Source organism: Vicugna pacos, chromosome 29 (assembly GCF_048564905.1).
Source record: "Vicugna pacos chromosome 29, VicPac4, whole genome shotgun sequence".
Lineage (NCBI taxonomy): Eukaryota > Metazoa > Chordata > Mammalia > Artiodactyla > Camelidae > Vicugna > Vicugna pacos.
This window is the reverse complement of record NC_133015.1, coordinates 5,447,149-5,468,252: the sequence shown is the minus strand read 5'-3', so window position 1 is coordinate 5,468,252 and position 21,104 is coordinate 5,447,149. Positions and strand designations below refer to the sequence as shown.

At 36.2% G+C, this 21,104-nt stretch overlaps 1 protein-coding gene and 1 long non-coding RNA gene across 20 annotated transcripts in view; one reads left to right on the top strand and one right to left on the bottom strand.

Moving 5' to 3' along the window:
* Window positions 1-21,104, top strand: part of RALYL (RALY RNA binding protein like) — a 584,818-nt gene that overhangs the window by 436,584 nt on the left and 127,130 nt on the right. The window lies entirely within an intron of this gene.
* The window catches only part of LOC140690228 (uncharacterized), a 42,143-nt gene continuing 39,023 nt past the window's right edge, over window positions 17,985-21,104 (bottom strand). Inside the window, exons 3-5 of one of the 2 annotated variants that reach the window (XR_012065412.1) lie at window positions 19,788-19,923; window positions 18,686-18,780; window positions 17,985-18,272 (exon numbers count right to left, since the gene is read on the bottom strand). This is a non-coding gene — a long non-coding RNA (uncharacterized lncRNA). The remainder of the gene's footprint in view (window positions 18,273-18,685; window positions 18,781-19,787; window positions 19,924-21,104) is intronic. The other variant, XR_012065413.1, reaches the window with a different exon arrangement.

The window sequence follows — 21,104 nt, the reverse complement described above, 5'->3', positions numbered from 1 at the left end:
GTTATTAGTTGTTCCTTTCAGTTATTCTGCGTCAGTTTTTACATCAGTAATAAATGAAAGCCTTCATATTATTTATACATCTTAAGTGTGTTACTTTGTTGTTATAGGTTGTTAGAGTGAACAGATTTTTTAATCATTGCATTGAAATATATGTTAAGAAAGCATTGTCTAATTTTATGACTTTAGAAGACTTACAAGGCACTTTTTTTTTAACTGTTTCCCTGTTATTTTATTGCTTTAATAATGTGGTATTATTCAAGGCATATTATCTTCATTAGTTGAAAGGACAAAATTAGAATCATATGGAGACTTTCTTGGTAATTCAGTTAATTTCCTGTTTTGTGTCTTTTTGGTGACTTTTTAATAGTCCTATTGGCTTTATTTTTCCTGCTAATTTTTCTTTTGTTTTTAATTGAAGTATAGTCAGTTATAATGTGTCAATTTCTGGTGCACAGCACAATGTCCCAGCCACACACACACACACACACACACACATATATATACACATACATTCATTTTCATATTCTTATTCATTAAAGGTTATTATAGGATATTGGATATAGTTCCTTGTGCTATACAGAAGAAATCTGTTTTTTATCTGTTTATATACATATATGTTGTAGCTAATATTTGCAAATCTCAAACTCCCAAATTTATTCCTTCCTCGCCCATTCCCCTGGTAACCATGAGATAGTCTACTATGTCTGTGAGTCTGTTTCTGTTTTTACGAGGCATTTCTTGATCAGGTGTTATCTTACTTTGTGGATTCATTTCTTGCCATTCCACTTTGCGTATTCCAGCTTAGTGTATGATACCGAGTTTTCTTTCTGTTCTCTAAGGAATTCTTTTCATCATTAGCACCTCATGTTGCTTCTTCTATTTAGAACACCCTACCCTATTATTTTAGTTAATTCCTATGCATCCTTTGGGAGGCAGTTTAGACAATCACCTCCTACTGATTAATTTCTCAAAGCTCCTCATGGCTAGGATAGTTGATTTTTGTGTGTATTCCTTTGTACTCTGTGTACCATGTGTAAATTATAATCTATCCAGTCATCTGGCTATACTCCCTGAGGACAGAGGCCAGATCCGCTTCTTCATTGCTCCCTCCCCAGCATGGCCTGGCTCTAGGAAGCCCTCAATCAATCATTGTTGAAGGATAAAAGGAGTAGATTGCCTTAGATATGAACCTGTTTCAGCAACTAGAAAATGCAGTTATTCTCCCCAAATAAATCACTATGATGCAGTCTATTGATGAAATACCTTTTCCTTTTTATATTCACAAATGTCCATGGATTGAGTTTTAAAGAATATTGTAAAGTTCATGTGCTAAGGCCTTTTTGGTCTCAGCTTTTAGAGTTATTTTGTCTGCTAGCAACTGTCATATGCTTATTTCATAAGTGGCATAAAAGGGAATCTAAAAACACTTACATTATGTCTTAGGTAATTTAATGTTTACCCAAAATTTAAGGCACACTTTGGAAGTGACATGAAATGCATATGGTGGCTTCCTCCCAAGGATTTCTGTTGCAGTAATCATGGAGTTACTTTCTAGTTGATGTTTCCAGATTTTTTGTATCATTATGTTTTAAGAACTCAAGACTAATAACACATTCAGAATTAAAACTTGCTTCTCTACGTTCTCAGTTTTTCCCCCTATCCAGAGTTGGCTCTGCTTCTAGGTTCCATTATTTGTTAAACCAATTTTGCACCAGTTAGAGAAATAAATTGTTCGTTTCTCCACAGATCTGTAGCTATTAATCTCAGCAGTAACTCAGTGATTGATGTTTTTTCAGACAGCAACATCGCAGAGACATAGACTAGAAGGAGTAACTAGAACCAATTCCAGGACCTACTGGCTGGATCTATGAAAGTTGAGGCTTCATATCATACGTAATACATCCGTGTTACTAATTTGTGATGCTACTTTTACACTTGGGGATAGAATTAGAATGGTCATATAAAGTAATTTCACTGCCTACTCTCTTATTCTCTTCTTTCAATGTCCTTTCCGTTATTCTTGCTACTGAGTAGTGACATTAACTGGAAATTCGTGAATTGTAACTAAAAGTGACCTCATTTCCAAAGCATTTGAAGTCATTGCAGGTGAAGGGTCTCTCAAGGGCTTTCAGTGTTTCAAACATGTGGGTGTACAATCTGTGTCAATAATGAAAACTGCACATTAAATTGACCTGAAAGGCTAGAGCACAAACTTTTTCCTCAGCACTGGCAAATTTCTGACATAAAAGCTTAGAATGGAATAGTTTAAAGGAAGCTATTAGAATAATGCAGAGACTCTGAAAGGATTTCCATGCTGCACTTTTTTTTCTCTCTCTTTTCTTTTCTAAGTATAATTGAGATTTCCAAGAATTTTTACTGACGAGTCATTTTACTTTCTGGACTGCAAAAAAGATAAAATTGTTAGAGGAGCAATAAGGAATTCAACAAAGAATTGAAAGCAAAATATGATGTGCTTGATAAATTTATTTCATTCTTACCTTAGTTGGTTAGAGCACCAACCTGAAGGGTCCGAGGTCATAGATTTGAGCTTTTTGTGGCCTGGATGGTTTAACCCTGTTTCCGGATCATGGACCACTGTGGTCACCCTACCCAGCCATCCTTCAAAGAAGGACCAGGTTCCAAGATAACACTGACAAAGGAGGGAAGACAGACCAGACTAGGGCCACTACACATCCATCAGAACTACAATGTCTCAAAGTGCGTGTATATACACATCTATGTATATATATATATATAGTCCTACTTTTACATATATATATATAGTTTGTGCCACACTGCTTGTGATGCCTTCATCTACAAAAGAGAATACACTTCTATTTGAATAAAGAGTTATTTGTTTTCATTTTGATTTATGAAGGCAGTAAAATTCAACCACTTTAACTTTCTTTTTGATCAAGTGTAAAGCCTGAACACTTAGAATTTCACAGAATACAGGTATCTACCATTTCGAAAAAAATTTGTTTCACAGAGGGATGTGAAGTTAGTCTCAATATTTTTCATTATAGACTTTTAATTTCAGCATGCATAAGTTAAGGATTAGATAATTTAAAGGACACTGAACTACCAAAGTATGCTTTTATTTTTTTCCTTCAAGGCGTCAGAATGAGTGTGACTAAATTTCTCTCAAAAACTGTACTTTGCTTACCATGAAAGAATCGAAGAATCTAAGATTTGTTTCATTGAGAAAGACTTAGGATGGGTTCGGGTACTGCTCTGAGCAAAATTAGTAGGACAATTTCCAATTCTATCTAGTTAGGATGACAATATACCGTAGTATTGTTTTAATAAGCACATGTCTTAACACCTACACTAACAGTGCAAACCACAAGCTAGGGATTTACTTCCAGTTTGAACAAAGTTTATCATGCTCATCACACTCAGTCATAGTGTTTCATAGACTTGGATCTGCTTGGACAGATTCGTCAGGACATTCATTTGAGTCTGTGCTCCATTTTTTTTATAAATGTAACCTAACAATGACATAAAATCAAGCAAAGAAACTGCAGAATTGTCTAGGCTAACTTCTTCACTTTGTACAGGAGAACAGGGATTGTTTTATTTGCCCTTCAGAAATGATGACCAATAACTGCTTGCCCACCTTCCTCCTTTGGGGGGGGTGGGGTTTTATTCCACACCAGTTATTTCATTTAAAAAATAATATTCTTACTGAAAAGTTAAGGCTTAACAGATATACACATGATAATATTCTTCTCCCATACTTAAATAATGAACATCAATTTTCAAGAAGTTCTTTTTATTAGGACAATATTCTGTCTTTTGTTTACAGCCACTTTTTCTAAATTCACCGTTCCACCACATAACTCTTTCCTATATGTGTTTTCCATCATCCTTTATTATCTCTATTAAAGTGTTTAGCATGCTGCAAACTATAGTTCTTTCTTTGCATAGCTCTTTCTAGTAAACTATGATAAATATGACTAGATTTATTTTTAATCTTTGGATCTTGTACCTTACCTGGCTCTGTACCCTGCTCATGGTAGGAGCTCAATGAATATTTTATGAATGAATAAATGAATGGATTCACTAATATGATGAGTCTTTGGCACTAGTTTTTATCTTCTATTTTTATTATATTTTTAACATATATACTTATAGTCAGTAACATAGATAAACAAACACATATATTTACCTTCTAATGAAATTGTCCAGGAAGAGCCATCATATTCTTGGAAGTTTTTAAAAGTGTGCATGGCAGTTAATATTTGTGAGTCTTGAACTCTCAATTTATCCCTTCCCACTCCCTTTCCCCTCGGTAACCATAAGTTTGTTTACCACATCTGTGAGTCTGCCTCTGTTCATTAGTGTTTACTGTTTTTTTAAGATTCCACATATGAGATATCATTTTGTAACTGACTATATACTTCAATTTAAAAAATGCACATGGCTAAAAGGTTTAAACCTAAACTCCTTTTCATGGTTGGCAATATAAGAACTACTTCAAATTCATAATTTGAAAACTTTACCTTATCTGTTGCTCAGTAACCATATAAAAGACAGGCTTCATATCAGAGTTAGAGACAACTTCATCATTATGTATTCACTCCTTTGGAGTGCTAGGAAAGTTTGCTAAAGATACTCAGTTAGCCATCTATTTATCTGTGTTATAGGAACAACGTCCAAGGCTCCTGACCTGCTGTTCCAATTTCTAGCAAACTTAAAAATTACCATCTTTGTCATTCATTTAGAATCCATCTCCTCTATCTCTTTTGGCCCAGAGCCCCAGGCTTTGATCTAGGACTTCTAAAGCAACTTGTTTTGGCCTCTCTCCTCTATCACTTGCCAAATCATTATAAAATGAAATAAAATAAAATAAAAACTCCTCCATATTTTATCAATGTAATTTCCGAAATTCTCAGTTATTCCTCTGGATCTGATTTCATCTCCCCCCCCCATATTATGCACATTACACTGTTTAAGATTTTATTTCCCTCATTTCCCTGGAATTTGTGCTTGGAAGTTCACCAAGTAACGATCAAATTAGTATTCCAAAATAAAACTCTTAAGTAGAGGTGCTCTGTATATTTCACAATGCTTAATTAATCTTCCCCAATGGAACACTTCAATGTTATTTTCATAATGGGAATAGTGTTATGAGCTCTAAGAACATTTTATTTTGCAATCACTATTTAATTATGAAGCATAGCTTCATTCATTCTTTTCCTTGATGTGCAATCAACCTGCTGTTTATCATGGTCTGAAACTAATGGCAGGTAAGGTTGTTACATATACTTCAATTGTATGTATTTAATGAATATTCTATAAATTTCCCACTGCTTAAGATCTGCCCAAACCAGTGCTATTTTTCAATCGTCTAAGCACCAATGTTATTCAAGTGTATTGTGTCAAAATGTCATTTTCACTTTTCAGGAAGTTTTTTTTTCAGGTTTTTTGTTTCTTTCTAGATATAACATAATTGCCAAGGTCATTAAATAATATATGAAGATACATTGTCATGACAAAAAACCAACCAAGAATGGATATAGGCCACACTGATTTCTTTCCCCTTGACTGTAGAAATTTGATTTGTGATAATGGTAGTTAATTATTTTGAACAATGAATCCAATCCATCTAGTCACTTTACCAAGGAAAAATGATAGTATTAAACAAGAACTTGATAAGATTGGAATGGACTACTAAAATAGATTAATTAGTTTGATACATGCTTTAATCAAAAAGTGCTGTCGTGTCCTTTGGTGGAAAATACATCTGTTCATGTGCAAAAGAATGATGGTTCTTAAAAAAAAAACTTAATTTTCAGTTCCTTTAATAACAGTTCTAACATTCACCATGGTCTAGTTGAGGGTTAACATTATGTAGTATATGTCTGTGAGTTCTTCAATTTAGAAATACAAGTTACTATGAGAGATAATAAAGCTGCCAGAACCCAGATACGTGAATCTCATAGTGAATGATACAGCTTCCTATATACTCTGTTCATCAACATTAGAAAAGATGAAAAGCTTAATCTAGTGGTAAACAACCTGCATAAATATATTTTATGTTTTTTTTTCTGGATGCATACCGGAATAGCAAACACATTTAATAACATCAAGTGATCTAGTTTGAAATCATCAGTTTGCCTTAAGTTTAAAACGAGAACTATGGAAATCTTTATTTTTTACAAGCAGGTAGGTTTAAATTTTCATTGGATATAAAACAATAAAATATTACTACTTCACAAAATTTTAAGACAAAGTATTTCTTTTTTTAGTGAAGGAGTTTTTTTTTTTAATTGAGGCAGTCAGTTTACAATGTTGTGTCAATTTCTGGTGTGAGGCACAATGCTTCAGTCATACATGAATATACATATATTCATTTGCATATTCTTTTTCACCATGAGCTACTACAAGATATTGAATATATTTCCCTGTGCTATACAGCATAAACTTTTTTCAATCTATTTTATATATACCAGTCAGTATCTGCAAATCTCAAACACCCAGTTTATCCCCTCCCATCACCCTTCTCCTTGGCAACCACAAGTCCATATTCTATGTCTGTGATTCTGTTTCTGTTTTATATATAAGTTCATTTCTATTTTTTTTTTTTAGATTTCACATGTGAGTGATATCATATGGTATTTTTCTTTCTCTTTCTGGCTTACTTCAATTAGCATGACATTCTCCAGGGCCATCCATGTTGCTGCAAGTGGCATTATTTTATCATTTTTTATGACTGAGTAGTATTCCAAAGTCTTTCTTTATTATAAAAGTAATGTCAGATATTTAAAATGGCCTTACAGCAACTTGAATGTATAAAATCAAGAATAGCCATAATTTTGAATAACTGCATAATAGACAAACCTGCTTACTGATAGCAAAATTGATCCAGATTACATTTATACAACTTTCTCTTTGGAGGTGTAGTCCTATGAAACGTCTTTCTCACAGATAATGGTTGAAAAATTAGGGAAAGTCCAAAAGAGATCTTTTAGTTACTATCTAACAGTTTAGTTGGGTTTTGTGACTATAACTAAAGGATAAATATTAATCTAATGTGATTTAAACTCTATTTAGACTTTCAAAAAAGAGAAAACAGCATGATGACATTTTTAACAGCAATGTTTATTAAACAGAAGTTGGCTTAAATTCATGTTTGGAAACAAAATGTGCAATATCATATAAGATTATCTATCTATCTATCTATCTATCTATCTATCTATCTATCTATCTATGTATCTGTGTATCTATCCAATGTAGAAGGAATCTATTTCTCATGGTATAAGAAAGCCAATTTCCAGAATTTGCTTTTTTCCCTGCTTTTTTAAGATTTTTACCAAGCTTATTTTATGGCTCCAGCCCAGGTGACTTTCAGCTTTTACGTGATAAAAGCATTAAATTTTATTCATATATTTAGCAAACATTTATTTAATGATAAGTACACTGTGGTAGGGGCTGTAAATATTCATGAGGTGGTCTCCATCCTCATGAGGTTTACACAAATACAACACAAGTTGTGCACAAAATTCCCTTGTCTTCTTGAGAAAATAAGATTATTTCTGCCATAGGTATTTAAAACTTAAAGGACAGGTAGATTATTGGTAATTAGAAGAAGGGAGGAGGGTCTATAATGAAACAGAAGTGGAGAATTGGAAGAGACCGGGTATGTTTAGAGAATAAAGAAGGGTTAACTTTATGCCCGAGTTAGAACTCTTAAATAGCTCTGCTGGAAAGAGGGTTATGAGATGTAAATATGAATAAACATAAGATTGGAAGATCTTCCGTGGTTTACTTGAAGTGTGACATTCATTCTATGGTGATAATGACATCAACTATTGAGTGTCTCCTAAGATGTATGGGGCATGATTCTAAGCCTCTGAATGCATTATCTGACTGATCTTCCCAATAAGCTGATAAGGAGTTATTGTGTCCATTTTATAGAAGAGGACACCAAGCTTTAGAGCCATGCAATAGTTACTCCTAAATTGGTAAATACCTGAGCTAAAATACAAAACAAGGAAACAAAATACCCCCACCCTTTTAGACTCCAAAGGCTTAAATACATCCTCACTGTATTTCTATTCCATGTATCATTAGTGAGGAGCTATAGAAGGTTCTGAGCAGGACAATGAGACATGATAAAAATAGTAGTTTAGGAACCCTGATCTGCCAGGGTTGTGTCACATGATTTGGATGTGGAAAGGCTAGAAGTAATGTAGAGGAATAAAATAATAAAGTCCAGTAGTTGGTGGTGGTAGTGGGAAGGGAAATTAAAGAGGCTTATACAAAAAGGGGAATGAAACAGATCAACTTGAGATGAATGAATATGTTAATGAGTAAGAAGAAAGGGGAGCGGGGAAAGAGAAGGACGCTAATGATGTTGGGTGGGTGGAGGAGGAAGGGGAGAAAATGGAGATAGTACAGGAGGAGAGAGTACCGGAGAAGTAGGGGCAGAGAAGACAAAGTGAGGAGGAGGAAAAGGAGCATTTATTTGCTGAAAAATCCCATTTGACTTGAAAAAGTCAACTAAGCAAGTAGGCTGCATGGAATATGCATTTACTTTTTATGATAATCCTATGTGTTAGATATTATTATCTCTAATTTGTACCAGGGGAAATGAAGGCTTAGAAAATCTTGCTTACCTGTAACCACAGCACCTATAGGATAATGAAGCTGAAATCTGCACCCACAGAGTTGGATGGCAGAGCTGTGCTCACACGGCCTTCCAGTAACTCTGTGTGGTGAGCGGGGTGGGATTGTAACCCTTTTCCAAGAATAAAGCTCAGAGAAGTATTTTACCTGAGAGCCTAGAGGAAAGTTTTCTGCTTTAAAAATCTCCCTCTATTTTGGAGTACGAAGAAGCAGCACACATAATGATTATGCACAATGTATCAGATAATCATCTTTGAAGTCTCTTTCTCCTTCATCCTCCATCTTTAATCCATCACCAAACCTCACTGATTTTATCTCTTAAATTGCTCTATAATCCATCCACTTCTCTCCACCTTCACACCTACCCAGTTATTGCAAGCATTAACTATCTTATATCTGGGCTACCGCAGTAACCTTCAAAATGGTGCCTCCCCCATCTCTTACCTACATGCTGCAGTTGGTTTTTTATAATCTAGCCAGTGTCATGTTTCAAAAATCCAAATCTAGTCTTCACATTCAGAGTAAAAACAAAATAGTGATACAAAACACCTTAAATGGCTTTCTATTGCCCTTAGAAAAAGATGAAAGTCCTTCAGCCACCTACAGGGTACCTTCTAGGCAGGTGTGTCCTCCTCTGTACCTTCACCCACATTCCGTGTAACTCTGGCGCCTCAGCCATGCTGAGGTCATTGCCCATCTTGCACAAGCTGGGACTCCATTCACGGTGTTCCCGTTTCATAAAATGCTCTTAACTCCCCACCCCCGCTCCCCACATTTTCTTTGTTTAAAGCACATTTCTTGTCCTTGAGACCTCAGGTCAAGTGCAACTTCCTCAGGAATCTTCCTTGATGCCCCAGAGGTTTCCCTTCAATACAAGCTCTCTGTGCGTTCCCTGTGTAGCTCTCACCTCTGTTGGTAAATACATATTCACAAGTGTGTTCCTCCCATTTGTCTAGAAGCACCAGGAGAGAGGAATCACATGTCTTACTCACTGTTTTATACCTTGAACCTGTACCAAGATAGAGTAGGTGTTTAGAAAATATTTGTTAAGTGAACCACAAATGATTAATAGCCCTGTCTGTTTATATACCAGCCCCTCCATTTACTAAACGCATGACCTTGGGTAATTTTCTTAAACTCCACAAGCGTTTCTTTCCCCATCAGAGAAAAAGAGATGGTTACAATCCAATGAGTTAGATCGTTCATGTAAAACTCTTAACACATATAATGTTATATATGTTATTATGCTATGAAAACATCAGACATCAGAGATCTCAAATAACAAAGCTAACATTTATTGATGCAGAAATGACTTATAGTATAAATTAAATAAAAATAAAATGCATTTTAATTTTTGGTAGTGCTTAAAAAGGATGTAACATATGATTTACTTGACAAGGCTATTTTTTTAAATTGAAGTATAGTCAGTTTACAATGTTGATTCAGTTTCTGGTCTTTCAGTTATACGCATACATACATATTTTCCTTTTCATATTCTTTTTCATTATAGATGACTACATGATATTGAATATAGTTACCTGTGCTGTACAGAAGAAATTTGTTGTTTATTTTATATATACTAATATCTGTTAATCTCAAACTCCCAATTTACCCCTTCCTACCCCTTCCCCCACTGGTAACCATAAGTTTGTTTTCTATGTCTGTAAATCTGTTTCTGTTTTGACAAGGCTGTTTCTATTATCATGATTTTAAATGCTTATTTTGAAAATTAATATACTTTTTATTCTGGCCCTTTTGGGGCCCAGAGTCAGATATTAGTTTTGGGGAAAGTCAAAATAACCATTAAAAATAGAGCCTCTGGCTCATCATTCTCTGAAGTTATCTTTTAGGTGTGCTCACACTTACTGCTGTCAGGTAAATGGAGACTATGAAGAGGGTTTAAATGAGCAACTATCTTACAGCTTAAGAAACACATATAGAGAAACAAACCTGGTGTTATATTTAGCCTGCCATCTAACATTCATATGTCATTTGTTTCAGATCCCCAGGATAGACTTTCTCATTCACCTATATTATATAAAAATGTCCTCATATTACTAAGAAGTTAAACTAACCTAGAACTGTAGGATTTCTTTTCATCCTGACACTCCATGGTTTTATCTCTGATCTATCTCTTCAAGTAGAGTTTGTTAGCATAATGCTTTACAGGAGAACATATGATGAATAAGTATGTAATATTAATATTAGTACTGGAAACAGAAAGATGAAGTTAGTCCTAAAGATGGAAAAAGTGGGAAAATAATACAGTGGCATTTGTAAGAAAAGAACTCAATTTTAGTTGAAACTTTAAAGTGCTGGTCTTGTCCATTATATGTTATTACAGGAAATTGAATATAGTTCCACATGCTATACAGTAGGTCCTTGTTGTTTATGTATTTTATGTACAGTAGTGTATACCTATTAATCCCAAACTCCTGTATGCATATGTATAACTGAATCACTTTGCTATACACCTGAAACTAACATTGTAAATTAACTACATTTCAATAAAAAATAAAATTAAAAAAATAAATACATATATAATGTGCTAGTCTTGGAGTCAAGTGGGCCAAAATTGGAACCCCTGCCTGCCCCACCAGCCTGCTTGCTCATCTATATATTATAAGTGACAACAAGATTTACATCATAGGGTTGTTTTGCTAAATAGGAAAATATCTGCAAAACCCTTCACCCTGTGCATGGGCCACAACGAGCACTGGATGGATGGTAGTCAGCTCTGAAACACCTGCCCTGTCACTATCAGCCAAGTCCAGAGATGGGAAAGATTTGCTGCACATCATGTGTCACCTACCTCTGGATTAAATGCCCAAAGGAGACTAACAAAATTATGAAAAAGACAGAACAAATGCTTGCTATTGCTGCCAAGCAAAATGTGAGTGTTGACCTACATACAAAGTATTCTTTTTGTTTGAAAATATACACAATCATTTTTATTTGGGGATTTTGTTGCAAATAAGTCTCGCTCTTTGTGTATGAACTGCATGATTTATGCACACAGATTGTAACATACACATTCTGCACAGTCTATTTGAGTCAGCAAGTGGGCAGTCAGATTTATCTCTGCTTATCCTTGAATATCTTTTATTGTTAATCCCATTTTCTATTCCTGTTATGCATGTCATCCCTTAATTTAAATCTCTGGCAAACTAATATACTAAATGAAATTTGTCTTCAGGGTGGAAAAAATAAAAATCTGTACTCATCTCTTAAAAATATTATAGTTGGCTAAAACAATGAATTTTGTTATAGTTTCTGTGTTTATTAGTTTTACCTTAAGAGAATATGCCAAAGGTAAATTTTTTTTTCATTTTTACGGTATAGCCATATAAGAATCTTTCATTTGCTGTTTCTTTATTGTTAAACTTGCATAATGTAATGGAGTTATATTTTGGATATCGTAAATGGAACTATCAAGTTACAAGAGGAAAAAGGTTCATGCCATTATAAATGTGTTTCTTCTAGAATGTTGTATATGGAGAAGCAGTATCTTTAGAAGCAATATATTTAGCCCTAGAATGCCAAAATACATCCTGTTGTTTTCTGATATTCTGTTCTTGTCAGTCACGACAGACATGTTGATTATTCTTATAAGAATGGTCTGCTCTAAGTCCCTGTATCTTGGCAGTTCTTCCTGATAACATTACTATTTATTTAATAGGGGAAAAATGATGCAGGAGGTATTTATTAAAGTGAACGCTGAAGGTACAGATTGGAAGTCTCCCAGGAAAGTAATCATGATAAGTTACAGCAGGGTACTCAGAGGGAGGAAAAGGAAGGAACAGACATTAAATAAATTTATTTCAAATTAAATATATGGGTTTGGAGAAGACAAATGTAAATATGCTGTTGTAAATTATGACTTACAACACAATAGAATACACAAATATGATAAATATATATCAAATATTTCATTTATCAGGAAATTTAATATTTTTACTGGCCACAAATGGGCAGAAGCAAAGTTGTGCTTACCATATTGATGGACTGTCCATTGCCACCTTAGAGTTTTCACAGTCCTAGCAAAAACAGTACCCCCACGAAGGAGCCTGGATACCAGCAGCCTGGATGATGCATTTTGGGGACTTATCCCTGCAGTGCTGTTCCAAGTTCTTCATGCTGTATCCCCAGGACATAGAACACCGTCTGCCACGTAGGAGTCATGCAATAAAAATTAATGAACGGTGGAGGAGAAAAGTCCTATCCTACTTGCAGTACAGTTCCTTGAGTTAAAAAAAATGCAACTTAAAGACAAAGAATTTTTGAATTTTCCTCTCAGTGCATCCTACAAACTCCACCATCCATGGCTCCTGAAACCAAAGAGAACCAAGTTTAACTATATCTCGGTCACCCTTGACCCCAGCAGTAGAGTTTCCCACATGCCAACTGCCAACTGGACCTCAACCTACCTGCATGTCCGCAGTGTAAATGATTGAGCCTTTAACCTGGTTGTCCACTAATGTTTCATTTCCTTTCTTAGGCCGGTATGCCAGCATGAAACTCAGTCCACTAACTGCAACACAGACAATCTACTTTTTATTAGGACCATCAAACAGTGAGGTTCTCTCTAGCCATGAATTAAGCTTCTGGTTGAACTGGGATCAACCTTCCTGAAAGGAGGATGCTACCATTCAACGATGAGTGAAAAGCATGCCCCTTTCCTTAAGATCCGAACACCGGGAAGGAAAATGCAGGTTCAGAGATGTCATTCACGACGTCCTCTCAAACACTGCAATTTTTATTTCTGACCATGCTCTTTGGAGGTTAGCCTTTCAGTCAGTCCCAAAACGCTAGAAAGTCAAGCACATGCAGTTATGACACATTATTTCCTAAAATATTCTTCTCAAACTGTGATACCCACTAACTATAGCCAGACTTTCCCAGCAATGTGAGAGACACAGGAGGTGGATTTGAGCATAGTTAATTTTAATTTCATAGGGAGCAAAGAATTACAATAATGAGCAAAGTATTTTAATTTGATACATGTTTTCCCTCAGTACAGTAAATATACTCTTCTACTGGGAAAAATTAATGTCATTTCCAAAGATACCTGAATTCTACATCAGTGCAAAAAAAGCATGTGTTAAGCGTCTGTACAAACAAGCCCTGAGATGGTTATTTAAGCCAGTAGTCAAACTGCTGTATCTTTTATGATAAAAAGGTAACATAAAATCTCATCTTCCCTTCCTAGCAAGAATAGTTTGAGGGACTAGTAAAAACAAGTAAAGGACAGTGTAAGACAGAATATAGCCCAGTGGAAACTTTAATAGTATTTCTGTGTTGGAGAAATTGAGAGATTGAGAAAGTTTCATGAGACAGATGAAATACGAACTAGACACACAGAGCATGTAAGAATAGCTCAGGCACTTAAGACGTCAGCTATGTGGAGTCTCGCATCATACTGTATCCTACTTCATATTGTCCACTGTACGAATGTTGTTAGGAAAACACCTCCATTTCCACAAAAACATTCTTACAGGTCCATTCTCGGAACTGCATGTTCTCTAAGAAAATATTTAACCATTTCTTACTGTGTTTGAATATCCAGAGTTACCTGGTGTTTCATGCCATTATTATTCTTATCATAAACTTGGTGAGCGATATCATGGTATCCTTTCACCAACCCCTAATATGAAAACATCCTTAAAAGAAATATTTTGGGAGTTTTCTTTCCTTTAATTCTATTCAGCTCTTATACAAATTTTGAAAGACATGAGAGATCCTTGTATTACTACCAAAATAATGCTATGTTTGTGGAATTCTTACTTTCCAGGTTCTAAATTATTTTAAATGCAATTCACATTTTATAGATGAGATAACTTGCGGTGTAACGAGGTTAAATAGCTCAAAGAAGAAACTACGAGAAAACCAAGACATGAAAGTTCTGCCTGGTTCCAAATACCATGGTCAAAATCACCACGTTTAAGCAGAATTTTTTTTTTTAAATTTGGAATTAATGAAAAGCTACTAGTTGCTATTAATAGCAATTTATATTTAACTTTTTGCTGCAGTAAACGTTTAAACTATTAAAGATAAATGAACATATAATTTCATCTTAACTTGTAAAGATGTTAACAAATCTCAATATCACATTGGGCCATTCTCTTGCCTTTTGAGAAGGCCCACCCTCCATCTACAGAGTGTGTATCTGCTTTTATTTTAAACTAAACACCCACCCCCGTGCCTCATGGCCTCTCTGGCCTTCTAAGACGTCCAGCACTCTGTCTACGGCGTATGTATCTCTCTGAATAAATCTACTTTATTCAAAAATAAATAAATAGATAGGTAAATATTATACTGGCATTACATTGACCTTTATAAAACATTGCTCAATATTAGCCTATGTACCATTAAAGTCAGACTTTTAAGGGAGATATTTATGACCTTTTTACCCTCTCAATCTGAATAATCATTTTAAGCAGATTTCCCTATAGAACTAAAGGTTATTTCAGACTTTAATATAATATACATAGGCCAGCGCCTCTGGAAAGCACACAGATCAAGTAAAGAAAATGCCCACGTGAAATGTGTAGGTATAATTCCAAGATAATAGGACTGATTTTCAGATAAACTTTATGCAAATCCATCAAGTCTTCCTTAAAAAAAATATTAGTTATTTACTGTATGTCATGCGTTGTGCTAGACGTTTGTATGTGATCAGATTAGATAAAGATTCCTTCCGTTGGTGCACTGACAGCCAAATGTCCAGATCAAGTAGATCAATGATTGTATTCTGTGCTGTGACAGAGGGAAGCAGAGATTGCCGTGGGAGCCAGAGGAGGACCGTCCAAATCAATGGTGTAATTAGAGAAGGTGGGGGGCGGTGCTTAACTTGAGTTGAACTTTGGGAGAGTAGGAATTCAGAAAGAGGAAAACATTCCTGGTGGAGAAACAGAGGAACAGCATGAAGAAGTACAAAGCCATCTTTAAGAGACGTGGTGAAGTGTAGGCTAGAGCCAGACTATGATTCCTTCATGTGTCAAGCTAAAGATTTAAGTGGTAACCTGAAACCTCTGAGGTGTCATCGCAGGACTGTCAGCAACAAGTGGAGTTAGGGCTTCTAGACCCTCTTAAAACTTGGATTTGCATCACTGTCAGCAAAACTCTGACAGATGTTTTTCCTACCCTTTGTTATTTGTATTTTTTAACCTTCTCCCTAAATGGCAAAATCATTTGGGAAAATATAAACAAACATCACCATTGCAGCTACGTCTTGAACACAGCACAGATGTACATTGTTATTAATGTGAGTATCACAGACAATAAAATATTACTGTAGTAACTGGACATACTTTAGTATACTGGGACCCACAACTCTGACTGTCTTGCTGTTTGTGTGCATAACGTTTTCGAAATGACAGTAATACTATCATAAACGTACTGAAGCTCAGTGAAGTGGTCTAACAGTAACTGCCCAAATCTACTAATAAGTGTTTAAACTTGGCAACTTTTGAGAAATTTAAGATGATTGATTATTTTCTTAACTGATGAAGCTTAATTTTAAAGTTAAGCATTTATTCCTAAACTAACCATTCAGTATGATGAAGCTGATTAAGGAAAAAAAACGGCTCATTAAATAGGAACTCTTTTGTTAATATATGAATACATATCATTTTTCTGAAGATGATATTGGAATTGCCAGCAAAAACCTAAAATTAAATGATAGAAATGTTAAGTGTAATTAATGTGGCCATTATTTATATATAATTTTTATTCTGAAAGTTTAAATTTGTATGTTGCTTCTTCTCCCGTTGAGAATTAAGCTCCGTGGGATGATTAAACTTGGCTAAAAATATCCAGGTCTAATGCTATGAATTTCTGTTGTAGGCTCATAGATAGTTATCAGATGCTTTTCTTGGTTCGTAGACAATTATCAAATGCTTCACATTGTATTTCACACGGAAAGAGCTGTGTCTCAGGTATTAGGTAACGAACTGAATTAAAGAGCTGATAGTACAAAAGAAACTAGGAAAAATTAAGATCAGATTGATACACGTAAAATAAAATAATGTAGATAACTCTTGGTCCTCAATGTCGGGAGCCTCCTGGTGTAACGTGAAACCAGCTCCCCACCCACCTCCATCCAAGGAGGGCAAGGAGAGACCCAAGAAAGAGGCAGACCTCACCAGTTTGGCAGGTGACAGTTTTAATAAGCAAGGGAACTTACTTAAGAGGCTTGTCTTGGGTGGCCGCAGGACAAGCAGATTTCTGCATCTGCCAGCCAGAATCTTAAAAGTTTATACAGAAGCCTTAACTGGGTTCCGTCCCCTGTACTGTCCAGATTGTCTCATCACCACATGACCATCTCAAGGCTGTGTCCTCGGGGCAGCTTCTGGGAATGGGGAAGGGTAGTGGAAGGCACATCCCAAGGACAGGGGATTACAGATGGGCCCACCTGACTGCCAAACTGGAAGTCACGTCTTCTTGATGTTCCCCCACAAAAAGGACAGTGAAGGAGTGAAGAGTGTGGACATGAAAATACATCAACTCGAGAGGATTTTTCAAGGAGAAATGTTCTAAGTCTTGAAGAAGATAATGGAAATTACTGAGCAGGGGAGAGTGAAACTATATTTCAGGTAGAAGAAATAATTGGCAGTGTATTTAGAGGATGGATTAAAGTGGTTCAGTTGAAGGAAGCAGATAAATCATTCTTAATAATAGTGAAAGATCACTTTGGAAAAATGCAGCTGAGAACTACCAGTTGAGAATGACTTAATAGAAGTCTTTAAACATCAGTACAAAAGGATCAAAACTAACTGGGATGCCTTAATAACATGATATTAAAAGGGACTGGAATAAACATACGTAAGATGAACAGAACAAGAAATCCACGCACAAGCCCAGGTATGTGTGTTGCGATGGGTTGGTTTGAGAGGAGTGCCCAGAGCCACAGAAAAGAATCATCGTACCATGAAGGCTTAGTTCCAAGGTAAAGGTGGAGACCAAACAGAGCTAAAGAATAAGTTCAGGAATCATGGTCCAATGGTGTGAAAAATCAGGGGAAGACAGCGGTGCTAGTGTTTATAAAGAGCAATCGGAAAAGGTTTCTTTACGGAAGGAAGGTAACCAGTTTAGTAGAAACCTTATACGTTAGGTATGTATCACATCCCTCTGGAAATAGAAGACTTCAAAAACGAACTGAACCATACAGAGTCTTCCATGGGATGATAGTTTTGAAGCGTGGAGAGCTAGTGTCTCTCTGCAGGAGGAAATGTGGAGAATGAAGGACAAAAGACTGAATCCTGAGGGTTATTGTTTCAGGTCGGGAGAGAAAAAGAGGAAGAAAGTTTTCTCTCTCTCTCTCTCGCTGGTTGCAAAGTAAAAGCAATCAGTAAGAAAGAAGAAATTACACAATAATTTATTCTAAAAAGAAAGTCAATAGTTGAAAGGAACCATCTAAAGGTTTCATTGATATGCCCACAAAACATTAAGAGATTTCTGAACTTGCATGATAACTCCAGAGGTTTTAAAAAAATGAATCACAAAAATTGAATTGCATAGGGTGTGAGGTTGAGGGCTCTGTGCAAACGGCTGAGAAGTTTCTGTATTATTCTGGCACGAGCTTTCAGTAATTGCAAGTTATCCGAGTCTTAGCTGGAGGATTCAGTGATGACAGGCACCTGGAAATGCAAAGATAATGAGAGGATTATGTTCCTAATGTAACCGAAGTGCCACATGACACCTATTAGGGTTACTATTATAATTATAGACTAATGTATTATGTCTTCTGAGGCCCGAAGAGTCTTAAAAGGAAAATAAAGGAAGGAAGAAGAGAGAAAAGGAAAGAAGATGGGTTCTTTTTTTTTATCCTAGGGGGTCAACAGAAAAAGAGTTACGGTTTATTAAGCCAGAGTTCCCCAGATGGCCTTGGCGGGAGGGGTGGTTATTTTAAAGGGATCTGACTCCTGTCCTGTGCACTGACTGCTTCAGTATCACACTCTGGATGGGACTCAGGAAAGGCACATCTCAGACGGAAGGTGGAAAAGACGCTGGTGACAGTATTGTTAGCCATCGGGGCACTGCTTGTAGTCACCTCCAGGTTCGCTGTCCATCACTCCGTCCTCACTGTCTGTTCCTGCAGTGTCGTGTTACCCAGAATGCCTTTGTAATTCACAGGAAAAAGCGTCCCTTGGAGAGGAAAGAATTTGTGCCATAGCATATAAGCCGTCCCTCCTGTAAGCCCCTCGTTGTCAGAAGGAAACACTCAGTTTAAAGAGATTCCATTTTCACAGTTTTCTGTCCTGCTTATTCTTTGTTAGCTGACTAAAAGTGGCGGGGGGCAACATTATCTACGGTTTGGAAAATAGACTGACCAATTATCTCCAAGGCCATATTATTTTTTAATTTAGGTTCTGCCTTGAGCCTGAGATGGGGTGGGGGATGGGGTGGAGGGCTGAAGATGAGAGAAGACAAAGATGCGAAAAGATACAAACAAGTTTATAGTCATATAAGGATTAATTTTTTAAAGCGCTCAAGTGTCCTTGGAAACCTTGTCTATGGCAAGTTTAGAGAGAGAAACACTGGCAAGGACCTAGACGGGCATCCGGAGTCTAGCCTTATGAATTTAATGGATAAATATCCAGTATAACATCAAATACCTTCACGGACAATTGGTTACCAGCTTTATATATAATAATAAAAGTTTCTGCCAACAAAAGTGGTCAGTGTTCTGAGAAGATGGCACTTAAAAAGTTTTTTTTTGAGATATTTCAAATGATCATTCAATTGTATATTTTTCTGGAAGTGTCCTCAGCAAATAGTATACCATTACAAGCATGGGATAAATGATCGATAAATGAAAACAAAATGATAAATATTAGTACAGCCTGGGAAGTCAGTTCGAACAAAGCCGTGTTTAAAAACAAGTTTAATCCTGAGAAGTTAACTCTGTATAAAAGAAGAAGGATATATGCACAGAATTGTTACTCAGTTTTTTTCAGCTCTCTGCCTTCAGTCACGTGTCATAACTGTGGCCCCAGGGAGTAAGAAAGTTCTAGAGCAAATTGGGAGAGGCAGACATCAACTCCTACAGGTCAACGATTTTGATGTGCAGCAAGCATTAACCGCAAGGAAATGCAGGTACAGTGGAACATTCCCCAAGGGAACCTAGTATCTTCCCTCGGATAATGCATTACACATTGGTCCTGGCGAAGTGTCACAGAGAATCAGGCTGCCCTTCAGCAGTTGGGTTAGCTTATCCATCAGGCTGTCTTGTGCACGTATAGTTTAAATCAAGCAAGAATAGATAGTTGTCCTCAATTCTGTGTGCTCCTAGGGGGGAAAAATAATTGAAAGCAGAACTTAATGCGACTTATTGACCAAGTGAGATCATTGAATAACATTAAGCTTGGCATTATTCAATTTATCTATCCCTTTTCTGGTGCCTGATAGAGTTATTTCTCCTTCTTGCTATTTCCTGGCAATCCCAAGAAAATAAATTACAGCCACATTATCTACCAGCTTTAAAAATGTATTCAATTATTTTTGTAGCACTTTTGATAGCTGTAACACTTGCTCACTTCAGACAAATTGACTGCAGGATTAATGTAATCATTTCTATAGAAAGCATTTCAAAGGTTTAAAATGACAGCATTCTAAAATAAGATAGTGATTCCCTGACACGGGATAAAGCTAAATGTGAAGTTTTCTACTCTGTGTTCTTTCCTGTGCATCAGAGGTCACTTTGCATCTGAGTTCTCCTCCTTACGCCTTCGTTGGAAATAGCTTGACCACAACGAGTATCAGAACATAAAAGATGTCACCTTGTCACCTAGTATTCTTGCTGATTGTCTTCCCCTCACCAAGCTTAAAGTACCTCTTGTGCAAACACTGTCAATTTAGGCTTGATATTTGAAGACAGATTGGGCTCAGAAAATGGTTTTGGCATTTCAGTCACCAACTTTATTCCTAGCTAGAGAGTTCCTGGAAAGGACTGGGAGTTAGATTAGAGAAGCTGAAACTATTTAGTCTGAAGAAGAAAAGACCGAGGAGTATCTTCAAGCTCATGTGTCAACTAAGAACACCTGGTCAGACTTTAGCCCAAGGGCTGCAATGAAAAAGGCCAAGACATAGAATGCCTGGAAATAAATAGTTCGTCCTTTTTTTCTTCTTTTTTTGGTCAACATCAAAAGAAATTTAGAGACAGGAATAGTCTTAAAAGAAAATCAATTCTGACACATGCTACTGCTGCACAGGTGAACCTTGAAGACATTATGCCAAGTGAAACCAACCAGACAAATACTGTATGATTTCACTCCTCTGTGTGGTGTGAAAGTGATCAGACTCATAGGAAGAGAAAACAGAATGGTGGTTGTCAGGGGCTCGGCGGACAGGGGAGTGGGAGTTATTGTTTAATAGGAATGGAGGTTCATTTGGGGAAGATTAAAAAGTTCTGAAGATGGATGGTGCAGAGGGGCACACATCAGTGTTGAATGTACTGAATGCCGCTGAAC